The 17,703-nt window shown below is 40.1% G+C and overlaps 1 long non-coding RNA gene across 1 annotated transcript in view; it reads left to right on the top strand.

Moving 5' to 3' along the window:
• The window catches only part of LOC116283508 (uncharacterized), a 276,884-nt gene that overhangs the window by 160,277 nt on the left and 98,904 nt on the right, over positions 1-17,703 (top strand). The gene's annotated exons all lie outside the window — the stretch shown is intronic.

Raw genomic sequence — 17,703 nt, 5'->3', positions numbered from 1 at the left:
TTGGGAATACTATGCATTAATGCATATTTGCTGAAAACTAACATGATGTTGAAATGCTATTCATATGAACCTAGCTCAGAGTTGTGGTCATCTGACCAAGTGCCAAAGTTTCCCTTTGACCTATCTTTAAAAAATAATGTTTGTAGTGGAACTGATGACACAAATGCTAAACTAAACTTTTCTTTTTAATTTGCATATGATAAAGGTGTACATTCAAAATGATCCTGTGCTTTTATTAAACTAAGTCTAAAGTGTTAAAGAAGCAATTACATTGAAAACATCCTATGATACAGAATTTCATTAATTCAAACAGTTGTCTCACCCTTCAGTCTGAATTAGTGAGGCTCAACTGTACATAAAATGAAGGGGAAAATATTAATCTCATCCTCAGAAACCAACTTACTCTGGTCCTACAAATTCCTAGGAGTTTCCAAATATGCAGATCGTTGCAGAACTCGGTTAATCAACTGTAAGTCTTAGTTTTGTTCAAAATCACTGCCATATTCTTTCCCCTCTTCAAAGGTTCTTTTCTTTTTCTAGTATATCGTAAGTGGATTTTTTTGTTTATATGATTATTTGCTTTTAAGTGTTGAATTTAGCAGATCTCATACACAGGCCTTACTAAAATCGATGGGGAAAAGCTTTGATTTTACTCAACATGAGAGCATTAATTAACTGGAGAATGCCCATTATGTGTCAAGAAATCTGTGCTCAGTGCTGAGGTCAATGAGACAAGGTGCTAGGAAAATAGACAAATGAAATGACAATGCAGGGTAGGAGATGGCGACGATGAAAGATCATAAAACCGTGGGAGCACAAAGATGGGAATGATTATCTGGGGAAGTTGAGGAAAGTTCAGTGAGGAAGTAACAAATGAGCCATGTCTTCAAGACTGTGTAAAAGAACTTTGTAGGGGAGATAAGCTGGGAAAGGTAGTTCCAAAAAGGGGCGTGGGAACCCTGATAAGGGCTTGGAGCTGAGGTTATTGGAGAAATGGTAGGAGAGGAGGCTCTGGAAAGGATGGGGCTGTCCATCGGGGGTGACTTCCATGCCATGAAAAGGAATTAGGGTTTGATCTTGTGGTCAGTAGAGTTTTTTGTTTTGTTTGTTTGCTTAAGGAACAGGCTTCCTTTTCAATAGAATCTTTCATTCAAGCTCCAAAGGACAAAAGAGATAGATGAGGAGCAGCTCCTATGATATGGAGGGAGGGAGTTTTGGGGCTTAGTCTGCTCAGCACTTAGGGCTCCCTACAAACGGCCATCAAAAAGCCAACCTGCAAGACAAAGGGTAGACACCTATGTTCAGATGTGATCCAGTGCTGTTCGCATATCTTAAAGGTCCATCTGGCAACACAGTGGGGAATGAAGAGACAGGAAGCAGGGAAACCCATCCAGGACCTATATTCACACAAGTGATGACAGGGCCCAAAGAAAGGAGGTCAGAGTGGGAATGAGCTAGAGACAGTTCTAAGGTAGGATTGTTGGTCGTTGAATGTGGGAGGAAGGGAAGGGTACATTGAGGGTGATCCTGAAGTTTCCTTCCAGCAGTGGTGAGACGAGCAATAATATTTGAGCTCCCAGATCCATTTGACAAGAATATTTCTTCTAGATTTTAGAATGAGTGGTTTTATTCTAATAAAGGACTCTGCAGTCAAGTTTGGAATGTGCTGGAGTCTCATGAAGAAAGGAAATGCCATGAATAGAGGATTTGCTTTTAAGATCTTGCCTGTTTTTGGATTTGGGTAGATGCAGAACAGGAATGAACAGTTGTTTAAACGATCCCCTTGGGCCCTCTCTTTTGTTCCTCCTGTCTAATCGGTAGTAAGTGGGAGACACCACTCTAGTACTGTCAACCAAATCTGAGCTACTACCTCTTTCTGCTCCAGATGTTTTTTGAGGAATACATAAAAGACGTAGATTATTGTTCTTAAAAAAAATCTGAGAAATTTCAAAATCAGGCTTATTATGTGGAGGGCTTGTTGGCAGTTTGAGTTTTACAGCCTCCAAGATAAAGTATTTTGATGGAAAACATTTTCTTAATTTTCATCTGTAAACTCCTGGAACTCACATTCACCAGGAAGGAAGAATGTCTTATTTCCGGAAATGAATGCTAAAACTACCCTTGTCTCCCACTTCTTGCACCTTCTGAGTTAGACCAAGGAGAAAAGTAGCATAAAGCAGCTTTGTTTCTTCTTTGGAGGAAGCAATTCTATAATCATAAAGAGCATATTCTAGCACCAAATAATTAAGTACTTTCTGTTTGCCCTCTGCTAGTTGGCCAGAATGCACGCCAACACTGGGGTATCCTAGCGTGAACAAGAACGCTATTTTGGTCTGTTGTAAAGAACTGTGGAAAGCAGATTTTGGACTGTTTCATCACATCCGTCAGCAACCACAAAACAAATGTTATTTCGAAATGAAGACTATGGATGTAGAAATACTAAAAACTAAATAAAATGAAGATCATAGAGTCATTTTTATAGTTTAATGAGTATGCTTACTACCAAAGTTTTGCCTTTTTTTTTTCAAACCGAATGTTTCTACACAGTGTTGGGTGTTTGCAAAGTTTGATGAGGGCCAGGTGCAGTGCAGGAATTGAAGAATTCCACTGCTGCTGTCTCCAAACACTGGTGGGAGAGGGGAGGACAGAACAGTCCATTATATGAGTAATACCAAACAACCTTTCTTAAAATGAAATAAAGACTCTGTTACCTAGAGAATTCAATAATTACAAGAAAATTAGATTCCTTCCTGGAGAATTTCTCTGGAGAATATGGTCATTTTCAAAGAAACAACTATAAGTGCTTTTAACAGTGGCAACACAGTCCCCAGAGAAGGAGGGGCTTCATAAAGTGACTAAAGTGGCCATCTGATGCTGCTCCTCTGACAAGTGGCCATCTGATGCTGCTCCTCTGACCCCGCATACCCTGTGTGTATATGTACACTTTATCTTTGTGTCTTCCTCTGGACTTTAAGTAGGAAATTTTGGTCAAGAATCTCTAGGGTTCTCTCCATTAATGGAATTAAATGCTTGTAAGAGTCTATGATTTATAGTAGGCATTAAATGTTACCACCATTTCACAGAACTATTAATTTCAATGAGTTAACAATTTTGCTTTCCTTAAATAAACAAATAGAAATACTATAATGATGAAGAGTATTGGACTAAATTCCACTGGTGCTGGTATATCCCCCCTACCTATTACCCTACTGCCTAAAATTTTATGATTAGAGATTCATTCCTTTAGATTAAACGTTATCCTCGCTCCTTTAACTTTTAGATTGCTTTCTGAGGAGATTCTCTGAGGAGAATCACATTAAATCCCGTAAGTGAACTAATTTAATCCTTAAGACAATTAGAAAGTGTGAAAATACCAAGAGTTCATGAGGATGGAGAGCAACAGCAGCATCTGTACCATGTGGTTAAAAGTGTAGATTGCTACTACTTTGCAAAACAGTTTGGGAATTTCTGCTTTTGACTTCTGACCAAGATGGAGCAATAAGGGCTGAAATTACCTGCCTGCCTGAAGGAAAAAGAAAAGAGAGAGGGGGAGAGAGAGAGAGAGAGAGAGAGAGAGAGAGAGAGAGAGAGAGAGAAAACCTAAGTTAGATGAAATAATGTTTTTCAAAACACTGAATATCTGACAATGGACAGTGACCCCTAAGAAATGGGAAACAAACCTAGTGAACCTTACAGTGGTCCCATCAATTGCCCCAAAAGAGTTTCCAGGCCACAGCACAGGGAAGGGGACCCAGGAGGAGCCCAGTGGACTCCCTGAGTGGAGGAGACAGAGTTGAGAGTCTGGGGAGACTAAAGTTCATAGGGCTGAGTGCTGGAGAGCCCTGGAGTGACCAGGAAAGCTGTTTCTTGTGAACCCCCATGGGATACAGAGAAGTGAAAGCATCAACTACAGACACTCCTTGGTGTCCTGTCACCTCGGTGCCCTTGGCTCAGCCACCCACACTCAAGCTCTGGCTTTGGCACTGATGCTGCAATGATGGGGACAAGAGCAGTGGGATCCTTGCTAAGCAGGAACAGCTGAGGTAGTGGCCTTAACAAACATCAGGGGACAGAACTGATGTTTTTCTTCCTCAGCAATGATCAGAGTCACTGCCACAGCTAAGAGGGGAGCATGGCCGACAACATGGTAGCTGTAAGAACCAGTTTTCAGAGTTCAGGAGAGATATCCGGGGACACCCAGAATTATTTTCAAGGAATTTGAGGAGGGCAGGCCAGAATTCTCCCAGAGCAGGCTGGGGCAGGGCCAGGGCAGCCCTGTTCCATGGCTTTATCATTGCCCTGTTCTTACATTCAAGCTGGAGCAGCCTGGGAAGTGTAAGACATATTCCTGAGGATTTCTATATTCTGCCCAGAAATTTATTTGAAGGGGTTATCATTTTGATGATAACCTTAAAAAAAATCAAATCTCTACTTAATCATCTGGATGACCACTGTCTTAGCTCAGGCTACCATAACAAACTACCATAGACTGAGTGTCTTAAACAACAAAAGTTTATTTCTCACACATCTGGAGGCTAGGAAGTTCAAGGTCAAGGTGCTGGTCAATTCATTTCCTGGTGGGAACTCTTCTGCAGGCCTACAGGTAGCCCCGTCTCTGTGTCCTCACTTGGTAGAGAGAGAGCAGGCTCTGGTCTTTCCTTCTCTTCTTATAAGGACACTAATTCCATCATGAAGGCCCTACCCTCATCCTCTTAATGGCACCAGTTCCAACCAACACCATCGGATTAGGGGTTAGAGTTTAACTGTATGAATTTTGTGGAGAACACCAACATTTAGTCCATAATAACCACAAAATAATGAAATGCTATTATTGCTACATTCAGTGCTGTTTGCAGTTTTGTTTTCTGCTTATATTTGCATCACACAGAAGACAATGACACAGCACACTGTTTAAAGGAAAGTTTTGTAATAGAAAGAAAAAGGGGTGGTCTGGGGGAGTCTGCTAGCATGAGCTAGCACATGCCCGTGGTGATACAGGCTTGCTGAAGCAGCTCTGTGCAGAGTATTGTTTTCACGTAGGTAGTGAGCAGATACATTACCCAGACAGCCTCTTTGTTCACACCAGCCTGCAGTCAGGGAGAACAAAATGCACAATGGAAAATGTTCTGTTTCTGATTCGCACCATAGTTGTATTAGATTCCCATGAAATGCAAGTTTCAAAAATGCCACAAATAGAGCCTCAACTTTCAGCAGCATATAAGGCAGCTTTGTATGGTTATCAAGTAGCAGATCATCAAAATTGGCATTTGAAGATTGCTCATTGGCAGAATTTTTTAAAAAATTATTATTATTAAATTTGAGGTCTGCTTATCCTGAACGAGAAAACAAAGCTTTGGAATTTTGCAAAATTTTTTGAGTATACTTATCCTAATAAGTACTCTCTACAAAAACCTGCCAAGGTCAAAATGTAGAACTGGAACTAAGCCTGTTATTTTCTGCTCTTAAACCATTTTGGCCTTTTAGTTTCACCAAAACACCATCATCAGTTACATTAAATTGCTATTGTTAATAAAAGTGTACTTTAGTAATTTTGTTTAGATTAACCTTGAAATTTGTTTTGGTTTTATGGCTAAAAACTATAAAGATCAGGACTTTGCAAAAAGGTAACTGGTTTTATATTTTAAATACTACTACTACTACTACTACTACTACTAATAATAATACTGAGAATCTATAAGAATTCTTTCTTTATAAAGATCTGTTCCTTTAGTTTGAGAAACACTTGATTAGTAAAATGAACATCTTCTACTATGTATCCAGCTGGTTTTTCTGCTATTGTTCAGAGTGGAAATTACTTCAACATAACTTAGATTTATTTCCAGATCTCTTAAAACTGTGGCTAAATGTCCTGTAATATCCAAACTCCCAAAGTCCAAGCCTCTTTCTCTCTCAGATGGGTTATCCTTTCCCTCACTGGGTACCTTTCTTCTTGTAGGTTCTGGGCCCCAGGAGGCATGCTGACATGGCCCAGCATTGCCCGCAGCCCTCCCTGCACAGCCACATGTGTTTTCAGAACACTAGCCGCCAACTCTGGCTCCTGTTGTGATCACTGGCCATTTTTCCAAATGCCCAAAGCATAGTTAAAACCAGTCTCTGGAGATTAACTGAAAGCCCAGGGATAATCCAAGAATAACAGAGGATAGTATAGTTAAAACCACAAGGAGTTGCTCTTGGGGCTCCCAGGCCAGTCCCTAACCTCTGAACTCTCATTCCCCAACCCCCAGCTCCCTGCCTTGTCCCCAGAAGCTCAGAGCGCCACCTCCCACCCCCACCTCCAGGCCTCTCCCCTGGTCTCCTGCTCCCTTTGCAGCCTAAATGACAGTGGAAACCTCCATTTTCTTCCCACCACCACCCAGAGAGTGATGCTTACCCTCCAAATTCTAGACTTTTCAGTCTTTACAACAATGCATGGGCTATTTCAACCACACAATTCCTGTCCATATTAAGGGACCAAAAATTTTCTCTAATTCTGTAAGGATACAGTCATCCTAAAAATACATTCCATTTCTATTACAAAACAGAACTTAACAGGATGGGTTGCAGCATCTATATCCGGGTTTATGATAACTTCACTTTTTTTCCAAGAAAAATAAAAGCACGTGTTTTTTATTTATGCAGCCAAAGAGTCCTTTCTGATCTTTTCCCTCCAAATACAGAAAGTCTGCTCCAAAAGCAGATTGACATCATATCTAAAATTCCTAAAGTAATGACAATAATAACTAATAGTAATAAGAATAATAGTAATAAATGAGGTGTCAGCTCTACTGGATATTACATTATACAAGGAAAAGTTTTTTTTTTAAATGCAAAGATAGAATAAGATATTCAAAATCAATCTGTGTTCTGAGAGGCAATTTAATGTAGCAGCAGAACCTGTGAGGTCAGACTATTTGGGGTTTTGGGTTTGGGGTCCTGGCTCTACTACTTACTAAGCTAATGACCTGAGCTCAGTGTGTCCCTCGCATCATCTGTATAACAGGGATGACAGTATCTTCCACATAGTCTTGTAATGAAGATTTAAATGTACAAGTGCTTAAAATATTGCACAGCCTGTAGTAAGTACTCAGTGGTGGTGATGATGGTTGGCATTTGGGTCCTCTGCAGGAGGTAAAATCCAGAAGGGGTCCCAATTTGTACTCCTTGTCAACATTATGGATAATGAACACTGTGAAGTGGACACTCCCCTCCATCCCAAATGTGGCCACGTCAGATAGAACCCAGCAAGGGACTCAGAAGAAGCTGTTGTTGAACCGATCAGCTTTTCCTGACCCTCACCCTTTTCTGTGGTTTTGGTCCTGTGTTACCAGGAGCCCAGGTGGGTGTGGTTCTCTGTGGTTCTTTGTGTTGGATTCTCAGACTCAAGGCAAGAGATAGGGGGAGTTTGAAGAGGGGCACCAGGCTGGGGAGCTCCAGAGGGGCAGTAAGTGAAAGGACTGTCGGGCTAGGGCACCAGAGAGAAAGGTCTTCAGATCAAAAGGTGAGCAGCTGAAGAACTTCTCTCTAAACTTCTAGAAACAAAGCACTCCTGCAATGGCTGCCCATGTAGGGTGGGCTGGCAGCCCAGGCTCTGAGGGCCTGGCCTTGGCTGCTTCTCCAGAAGGCTGTGAAGTTGCTGAACTTACTATCCATCTCTGTATAGACTCTTGGTACGAGGCAACGATGAGATTTCTGCACGTTGATCTCGGTTCTTTCTGCTTCCTCTTCTCACATTTACCAGCACCTCTAAAAATCTTTTTTGCTGTCAGGTCTCAGAAGCAGGAAGTGGACCCCCCAAATCAGAGCCCCTCTCTGGGCCCCCATTATGTCACAGCCCAGTGGACAGAAAAGATATTCATGATGGGTTCATGAATATGGCTATTCATTCAGCCAACAATATTTCATTAGGTTAGAAGTGATGAGCATCATAAGGGTTTCCAAAAGAGCAACCTTAAATAATCCTCAAGTATGTCACTATATTAATAAATAAATATGAAAACAAAAATGGTCAAAAATGCTTTGGGGTCTTGAAGTAAAAGGTGATATCTGAGAAACACAAAGTCAAGTCTCAGAAATTGGAGCAAAGCATTGGGAACCCATCATCTGAAGTGGGTGAAAATGGGCTTGGACCTCCAAAAATAAGTAACTGTTCACAAACTCAGATCCACCATGTTTCCTACTGTGAAAATGTTTCTTGTCATCTTCTATTGGGATGTATTGGGAAATGGCTGCCTCAGCCTTACTCCTTAACTTTTCTTATCTGTATGACAATCTTAGGGAGGAGAAGATGCTTCAGATCAAAGGCTGGGTTAGGCTGTTTGCCAGGCAAACAATAATGATGAATTACCTAGAAAACTAAATGTCTGCTGAGCTCTCCAGGCAATGATGACACAGACCCTGGGGTCTGACGGAATTAGCTTGCATCCTGGTTCTATTAGTATTTGCAGTGTGATCTTGGACAGCTCATTTTGCTTTACAAATCCTCAGTTTCCTCACCTGAAAAATGGGTATATAAATTCCTACTTGGTTGAATTTCTGTGACTACTAAATAAGCTTTTCATGCTCAGTTATACTGATTAAAAATGGATGGTTTATCAATGCAAATTCCTCTTCCTGAACATCGTAGATCTGGGGCTGGAATTTCTTTTTGCCTCAGATTCCATAATAACACCAGAATCACTTGAGTTGTAAAAGCTGAAGACGTAGTTGTTACCTCCTATAATGTTGAGACCTGTTCTGTTTCAGCTACCTGACCTGAGGGGACAAGCAGCCTTTCCTTCTCCTGATAGGCTACCTCACCAGAAATGCCCACTCACGCCTAATGCCATCTCCTCCCTTCCCCATGGTGTGCAGAGCTGGTGATAAGCAGGCCTTCAAAAATGGTTATTGAATAAATAAAAAGTGTTGGCCAAGTGTTAATTTATGTCCCAGGACCCTATCGAGAAGGCTCTGTAACACGGTCTGGTTTTACTTAATTACCCAGTTAATCACACTAGGGCACAAGTGTCATTTAAGCCTAATCAGGCTTAGAGGTTGCCATGTCTCATACATTCTCAGCTGAAGATTCAGATGCCACCTTAATATGGCAGCACAAGAACGGTTTCAGCTGAGGTTTGCAGAAATGCTAATGGAGAAAGTGGAGTCAGGATGGTTGTCTTCTTTAAACTTTAGGCTTTGCCTCTCAGAGGCAGAAAAAATGGCCCTGCTCAGAGCAAGGATAATCACATTCAATATATCCAGAGCTTCCTTACTACCTATCCCAGTGTTTCAGGGTTGTCACCATGCTTGATACTATCAAAGCTGTTTCATTTTTTATTCAGTTACCTGCTGATTTCATTCAACGGATAATTATTGGGCACCTTTTATGCACTAGGCACTGTGCTAAGTATTGCATGTATAGTACCCAATACTTAAAAAAAATCACTGTGAGGTCTTCCAACTCTTCAGTCTATATTTGATTGGCTTCGTTAGTCCATTTTCAGACTCCAAAAATTAATGGAGAACCATTACAAACCTCTTATCAAAACTTATCTCTTCTTATGAAGGCAAGGCAGCTCTTTTTCTTCCTGGCTGCTCTAAAATGAGAAAGCCTTTCTTGTATTAAGCCTGCATGTGTCTCTTGTCCTAGCTCCACCCCTCTGGGGCCAGAGAGATTAGGTTTAATCCCTCTCCATATGCTGTCCTTTCAAAGCTGTGAGGTCAGCTATCATAGCTCCCTGAAGCTTTGAGAAATGCTTCTCAAAGCCAACATTCCCAATTCCTTGTGCAGCACCACGCACGACATGTTCCCCTCCCCATCCTTGAAACGGGCTCCCAATGCCCAATAATGGACACAGAGAAAGCAATGGAGACCTGTCTGAAAACCAAGCATGAAGGCAGTACTCTGAAAGTTCTGTTGACCACATGAAGGAGAATGGGCACATGCAGAGTCTGACGATATCTAACATGTATCAGATACAGGATTTGGAACAAATGAATTAGCCGGATATTAACTGCAAGGAAATGGAATAAAAATAGGAGCATTTAGACAGACCTTCAGGAAAGTTCCCAACCATGAGCCTGCTCTGTGCCAAGCCCCAAACATTTGGAAAATAGCTTTAGATGTGCAGCAAATCCCAAACTCAAGCATTTGGGGATGGTTTGTGTTGTCTTAATTGTCCCTGTTTTCATTAGAATAACTTTACAAGACACTCATTTGCTGAATTTCTTCCAGAGGAAGTAGTTTCTGATTCTTCCTTATTTATTTATTTATTTTTGGTCTTTTCTTTCTCTTTCTCTTCATTATTGGCCAGAGTTCTTCCTCTCGCTGAAGAATGTTTTAATTCTCAGGAATGATGGGCATACTGAGGAGGTTGATTTCTATTCAGTCTGAAGTTTCTCTTTAAGAGGGAAAAAACCAACCATGCCTCCTCTTGAGTAAAGTAGCTGGCACTTGTGCTGCAAATGTATTAAACGTTTCCAGATTAGATTCCAGCAGAGTACAGTCTATCTTTGTGCAGGGGTAATGGGCTACAGCTTCTAGACAGGCCTTTGCCTTCTGCCAGGGATTTCTCGTCTCGGTTCGGGTACAAGAGGCCCTATAACACACAGAGGACAAGGGCTTCAGCATCCCAGAGACACATGCTGGGGGTTGCTGGCTGATATACCTGGGTCATCTAGTCTGCCCTGGGGACTATAATGAGGAGACTGTTATGTGGCTAAATCTGGTAATACCTTCCAAGAACAATAAAGCAGTATATAAGATAAAAACATTTCAATTTGGCTAAGCCATCCTCTCAGGACATTTGGTGTGAGCATCCTGGTGGCAGAACACCAAGCCTGATGGTAGTGCTTCCGTGTGACACAATCACTAGGAAAATAGAAAAGTTCTGGCACTGAGGGATGCAGTTGGGAGATGGCTTGGCAGTCAGTGACGGAAGATTGGTTTTTCCCTTTCACAAATGAAAGATTCTTTATAATCAGGAATGGGACAGGTCCAGACTTGCCAGCACTTAGGCATTTTGCTCATTCATAAAGAATTGAGATCTAACTAAATTAAAAAATATAGTGTCCTACAGCCTACTCAGATTCACAGGCTAATTCAAGCAGTGGATGGTCTATCAGACACTGCTGATTCTCTACCCAATAGGTTGTCTACCTAACCAGAGAACCCTGATTTTGTTAGGGGCTTCATCAACACCATTGTAAAGCTACATTTCCCAGCATCCCTTGCAACAAGGGCTAGACTTGGGATAGAATTTTGGCCAGGGAGGTATAAGCAGAAATCTCTAGGGATTTCAGGGAAAGTTTTCCGTTTTTGGATAAGGGTCACTATTTATTTCTTTCACGTTGCTTCCTTTTTCATCTTCCCGTTTTAAACGTGGATATGGGGCTGGAAGTATAGTGTTAGTCTTGGGACCATGAGAATGAAAGTCACATACTAAGATGGCAAAGCAGGGAAATGGAAGGTGCCTGAGACTTGATGACATCATGGATCTGTAGCACCAGACCTGGACTGCATCCTTCTATAAACCCCCACCCCCACCACGTGAGCACGCACGCACACACACACACACACACTTGCCATCTCAGGAAGTGGAACCACCACACTCCCAAAAGCTTTGGGAGTCATCTTTGACTCTTCCCTTTCCCTTGCCGCCCCTCCCACTCTTCCATATTTAATCTATTATCAAGTCAGTCAACTCTACTAGCACAATATATCTCAAATTAATCTGCTTTTCAACTAAGCTGCCACCTCTGTAGTGGACTCATTATCCCCTAGAATATTACAAGAGTATCTTACTGGATCTCTCCACAATCTTCCATCATTGACTATCTCCATGCAGCAGCAGAAGTGCTTCCTTAAAACCCAGCATCAGATTACACCACTCCTTATACCCCTACTCAAAACCCTTCACGGCTTTCCACTGCACTGAGCATGAAGTCAGAACAACTTACAATAGCCCCTGAGGCTCGCATGGCCTGGACACTGCCACCTCTCCAACCTCATGTCTCACTGTTCATCTCTCTTCCTTCAGTTGCTTAAAACCATCCATTCCCCACCCAGAATGTTCTTGCCTTCAGTTCAGCTCCATCTCTTCCTTCAGGTCTTAGCTTAAATGTCAGAAGGATTTTCCTGCTACCTCATCTACAAGGAATTCCCCAGCTGTGATCTCTAGCCTGGTTTAGACCTTCCACAATTTATGATTGAACTGGTTTTCTTACCTGTAGTTATTTGTTTTGAGACATTAAGCTCCACAAGGACAGGATCATGTCTTTCTAGTCATCTTTTATCCCCATTGTCTAGTCTATTGCCTAGAATGCAGTTAAAGCTCAGTAAGTATTTGTGGAATAAATGAATGAATGACTGAATGAATTTAATCTGGTATGATAGAGATGCGGCACATATAATTTTTTATTTGGCAGAAATATAATATGAAAACTTCTATGACAATGTTATTTCAAGCCACTATTTAACAATTATATATATATATAAACTTTGTTTAACTCATTTATTTTTACTTTCTCATTTTTCATTTGAAGCTTGATTATAAAAGAGAACATGATTTTAGCCATAAAAGCATATTAAAATAAATTGAAATTTAACTTTATGTCATCAGAAAACTTTCATGACGTGTTTGGAATTTTTTTTCATATTATTCTTATAAAAACTAGTTTCTCTTAATAATTTTGCATTTCATTTTCAAATGGAAAGACCAGACAGACATTTTGAGGCTGGAATTTGTAAATCCTTTGCAAATGACATGTGGTTGTTGAGAATAGACTTACTCCTGGTTACGAGCTTGGTCTGTGAAATTACACAACCTGGGCTCAAATCCAGCTGTCGTTTACTAGCTGTGTGTTGAGCAAATTGTGTGCCATCATGTGCTTAGTTTTCTCAGTTGTACAATCAGGAGATAGTAACATCCCTCAGAGAGTTTGCTGTGAGGTTTCAATGAGAAGATGTGTTGTAAACATTGTCAAAGTGCCCAGAAGTGTAAGCATTGCTTATTTTATCTACTTGTATTAGTTTACTAGGGCTGTCATATCAAAGTACCACAGACCGAGTGGCTTAAACAATAGAAATTTTTTTCTCACAATCTTGAGACTAGCAGTACAAGATCGTGGAGTGGGCAAGAGTTGGTTTCTTCTGAAGCTTCTCTCCTTGGCTTAAAATGGTCATCTACCTGGTTCTTCATACGGTTTTCCCTCTGTATCCATCTGTGTTTGACTTTTCTCTTCTTCTAAGGACATCAGTAGTCATATCGGATTAGGGCCTACTCTAATCACCTCACTTTACTTTAATTACCTCTTTAAAGACCCTCTCTCCAAATTTAGTCATATTCTAAGATATCTGGGGGTAAAACTTCAACATAAGTACTTGGGGGGTGGGGACACATTTCAGTCCATACCAATATTAATATTATTCCTCCAAATAAGCCAAATCAGATATGGTGTCTATCGTTTCTTTTTTCCACATTGGTTTTTGAAGTACTACAGACTTCTTAATGAGAGTTTTGCAGAGATGAACACAATGAACAAACCCAGTAAATAGCATCATGAGACAGATTTGCAGAATGAGTAGTTACATTTATGTTCTTCACTAACTTATTTTTAACATAAGACTTCCTTATGCTTCCTGTCTGTAGCCAACAATTTATTACGTATACTTACATAATGTGAGACTAAGAGTAAATACAACTGTAAACTGTGTATGATGGTCAAACCTACCCTGGAAGTAGATAGTGTGCTGAGCTGGGCACTGAAATGAAAGTTAAGTCATAAACACCTTTCCTTGATGCCCACCAGCCACCCACTAGGCCCTGTCAACATTTATGTGGACACTCTGACCCATTTCAATAAAAGGTAAAGTATTTTAAAAGTCATCTCATTGATTTTTAAAAAATAGAAATGAAAACGGATCCAGATCTGTCGTTAACGATGTAGACATCCAGAAACACCAACACCAATCTTTGAGTTTTCACTATCCATCCATTGAGAAATGCTAATCTAGACTAAAACTTCTCCTAGCAGCAGGAGAACTCTTTGCAACACATACTTGAAACTTGAGCAAGGACTGTGTATACTGGAATTCCTGGTCTCGAATCCTATCCTGCCATTTATTAGCTGTTTAATGGTAAGCACATCATTTACCCTTTCAGAATCTCAATTTCCTCAGATGTAACATGAGGATAACAATATATATTTCTCTTCTCCTTCACAGAACTCTTACGAGGATCAAGGAGTATAGTGAAGCACATAAGAAATATAATCAACCAACAAATCAATACAACAGCCAATATAGACAAATAGTGATAGTAAACACTTACATGGTCCTTGCTTTTCTAGCAACCATACTGAGAATTTTATATGTGGTGGTTCATTTAATCTTCACAACAATCCTGTGCAGTAGGTATTGTTATTAGCATCCCATTTTACAAGTGAGGAATCCAAGGAAGGGAGAATTTAGGTAACTTAACTTATTTGTAGAGCTAATGAGTAGCAGAGGTAAGGCAGTAACTCAGGCATTCTAGGACACCATAATCCCCCACACCTGTAAATCATGTAACAGAACAATTCATCATTTAAACTAGGACACTTAGAGAATGAAGTGAAAACAGAGATATGGATGGTTATGCTGGCACAACAAACATATTGAGTTGAACTAGGCAAATAAAATAAATAGTCACCTTTATTTAAGAAATGTTGAATATAAGACTAGCTTGAAAATTTCTTGTCCATGTGAGGATATTGCTGGGGAGGGTAGTGGCTCCATGGTGAGCTCCACAGAAATGGGTCATGCATTTCTCCTCTGTACTCCCCTCCTTCTCCAAATTCAGCCTGGAGTCCAGCAGGCACTGAACTGAATAATTTATTAAATTGAAATCTATGTTTCCAGAAAACCAATCCACTGATTATGAGTTCTCTCTGTAGCAATGATGGAGACACAAGTGGAGACAAAAACTGTGCATTTATTCCTGGAAGTCTTAGGAGCTGCCATGCACAGTGTACCCAACGGATATGACACAGAGATTGGACACAAGTTTTCAGGGTTGTTCTTACCTAGATGGATTTCCAGCATTTTGTACTAAGACTCATTTTTGTGCCCTCCTGTGCATTGATGAAGCAGAGGTCTGCCATGTGAGTCTTTGGGGAGAAAGGGAGAATGGGACTTGGGAACTAGTTAAGAATATGTTCAAATACCTTCTCCTCTAGGAAGCACTTCTTACCCTTTCTGTCTGTGTCTCCCACTGGTTCCCATAAATTCATTTTATATGCTTTTTAGAGCTTGTAATATAGAAAACTGTATTTTAATTGGAGAAACATAGCATAGTGACATAGTTTATGGACTCTAGAGCTGTGAAGTACTTACCAATAACACGACCATGGGCAGGTAATTTATTCTTGGCTATTCTCTTTGTACAATGAGGATGAAAAATTTACCTACCTCATAGGGTTGCTATGAAGATTGAGTTAATTCATACAAAGTCCATAGAACATCCTCTTCTCCACTTCCTATTTTTTTCCTTCCTCCAGTGAGACAGAGACTGTGTTTTATTCTGTGTTTGTTTATATATTTACTTCTCCCATGCCAACACAGAGTATGGTACAGAGTGGATTTGCTTCACCGTTTACTGAAAGAATGAAAGGAAGCACAGATAAACAAATTAACAAACAGGAGATCAGTTCCAGGACCTAAGTTGATATTTAATTGATTTAAAATGACTCAAAGTCTAAAAATATTCAGTAACACAGTCATCTAGCAATATCCAGTTCATTTGTTCTCTGTCAACAGAAGATGCACTTTAAGTGAACTACAATGTCCTCTGAATGTCTTTAGGACTCTGGGCTGCCCTTGTAAAAAGAGTTGCAGACTCATGGTCAGCAATGAATAATTTCTGCACAGTACCAGTGGGATCCTTTCAGTGCCTCCACACCCCTCTTATGAAAGAAGCAGGTGGAATTATTTCATTTGTGATAAAAACAAAATGACCAGAAATGGCATAAAGTAATATAAGTGCCTCTGAAATGAAATCAGTGACATATATACAGCTATCTGCAACCCAGTTAAGAATCCAGAGCCCAGGATGAATCTAGTTTAGGGAAGGAAAAAGAGCAAAAAGATATAGCAGCTAACCCAAGGAAATGACCATAAGAAATACTACAGATCACAGAGATCAGAAAAGCCAGCAGGGTCAGAACACAGCTATGGGGATTGTTCTCAGGAGGTGGCAAATTTACCACATCTCCTGGCAGTGCTTGTTTGTCTACTATGCAACTCAGTGAATTCTTTGACGGTGGAGACTGTGCTTAGTCTTCCCTACCTGTACTTTTAAATTATGCACACAGATGCTCTGAGGAACTTCAGATGCAGTTGAATGACTGGCACACAGTAGGTATTTAAGAAGTATTTGTTGAGAAAATGGATGAGTAATTCCAAAAAATGGCTAAGTGGCTGATTAACTCAACAGACCAACATAGACCCCTCACCTTGTTCCTCCTGACCTTTAGAGATAAAGAAGTTTTGGAAATTGTGAATGGATCCCCTATTGAATTATCTCCACACCCTTCTTGTGATAGTTAAATTTTATGTGTGTCAGCTTGGCTGAGCTATGGTGTTGGTCATTTCTGTAAAGGTATTTTATGATGTGATTAACATATGCAGTCAGTTGACTTTAAGTTGATAGAATAATACTTTTGATAATGTGGGTGGGCCTCATCGAATCAGTTGAAGGACCAAAAATGGAGGTTTCCTGGAAAAGAAGGAATTCTGTCTCAAGACTATAAGACACAAATCTTTTGAGATGATCATGTGATTTTTGTCCTTTCTCTTGTTGATGTGGTGTATCATGTTGATCGATTTGTGTATATTGAACCATCCTTGTGTCCCTGGGATGAATCCAACTTGATTATGGTGTATGATCTTTTTTATGTGTTGTTGGATTCTGTTTGCTATTATTTCGTTGAGGATTTTTGCATCTATGTTCATCAATGATATTGGCCTTTTTTGGTAGTGTCTTTATCTGGCTTTAGTATCAGGGTGATGATGGCTTCATGAATAAGCTTGGAAATATTCTCTCCTCTCCAATCTTTTGGAAGAGTTTGAGAAGGATTGGTATGGGCTCTTCTTTGTATGTTTGATAGAATTCCCCAGTGAAGCCATCTGATCCTGGACTTTTGTTTGCAGGGAGGTTTTTTATTGCTGATTCTATTTCACTTCTAGTGATTGGTCTTTTCAAGTGTTCTATTTCTTCTTGATTCAGTTTTGGTGGACTGTGTGTTTCTAGAAACTTATCTATTTCTTCTAAGTTGTCCAATTTATTGCCGTTTAGTTGTGCATAGTATTCTCTTATGATTTTTTTGTATTTCTGTGGTGTTGGTTGTAATCTCTCCATTTTTAGTTTTCATTTTATTTGTGTTCTCTCTCTTTTCTTCTGGGTGAGACTAGCCAGCGATTTGTCAATTTTGTTTACTCTTTCGAAAAAACTAGCTCTTGGTTTGATTGATTTTTTTCTATTTTTTTTTAATCTCTATTTTATTTATTTTCTCCCTGATCTTTATTATTTCTTTCCTTCTGCTGACTTGGGGTTTTGTTTGTTCTTCTTTTTCTAATTCTTTTAGGTGATAGTTTAGGTTGTTTATTTGAAATTGTTCTTCTTTTTTGAGGAAGGCCTGTATTGCTATGAACTTCCCTCTTAGGAGTGCTTTTGCTGCATCCCATAGATT

Source organism: Vicugna pacos, chromosome 15 (genome assembly GCF_048564905.1).
Source record: "Vicugna pacos chromosome 15, VicPac4, whole genome shotgun sequence".
In the NCBI taxonomy this organism is placed as follows: domain Eukaryota; kingdom Metazoa; phylum Chordata; class Mammalia; order Artiodactyla; family Camelidae; genus Vicugna; species Vicugna pacos.
The sequence above is the reverse complement of the archived record's forward strand: the minus strand, read 5'-3'. Positions and strand labels throughout refer to the sequence as shown.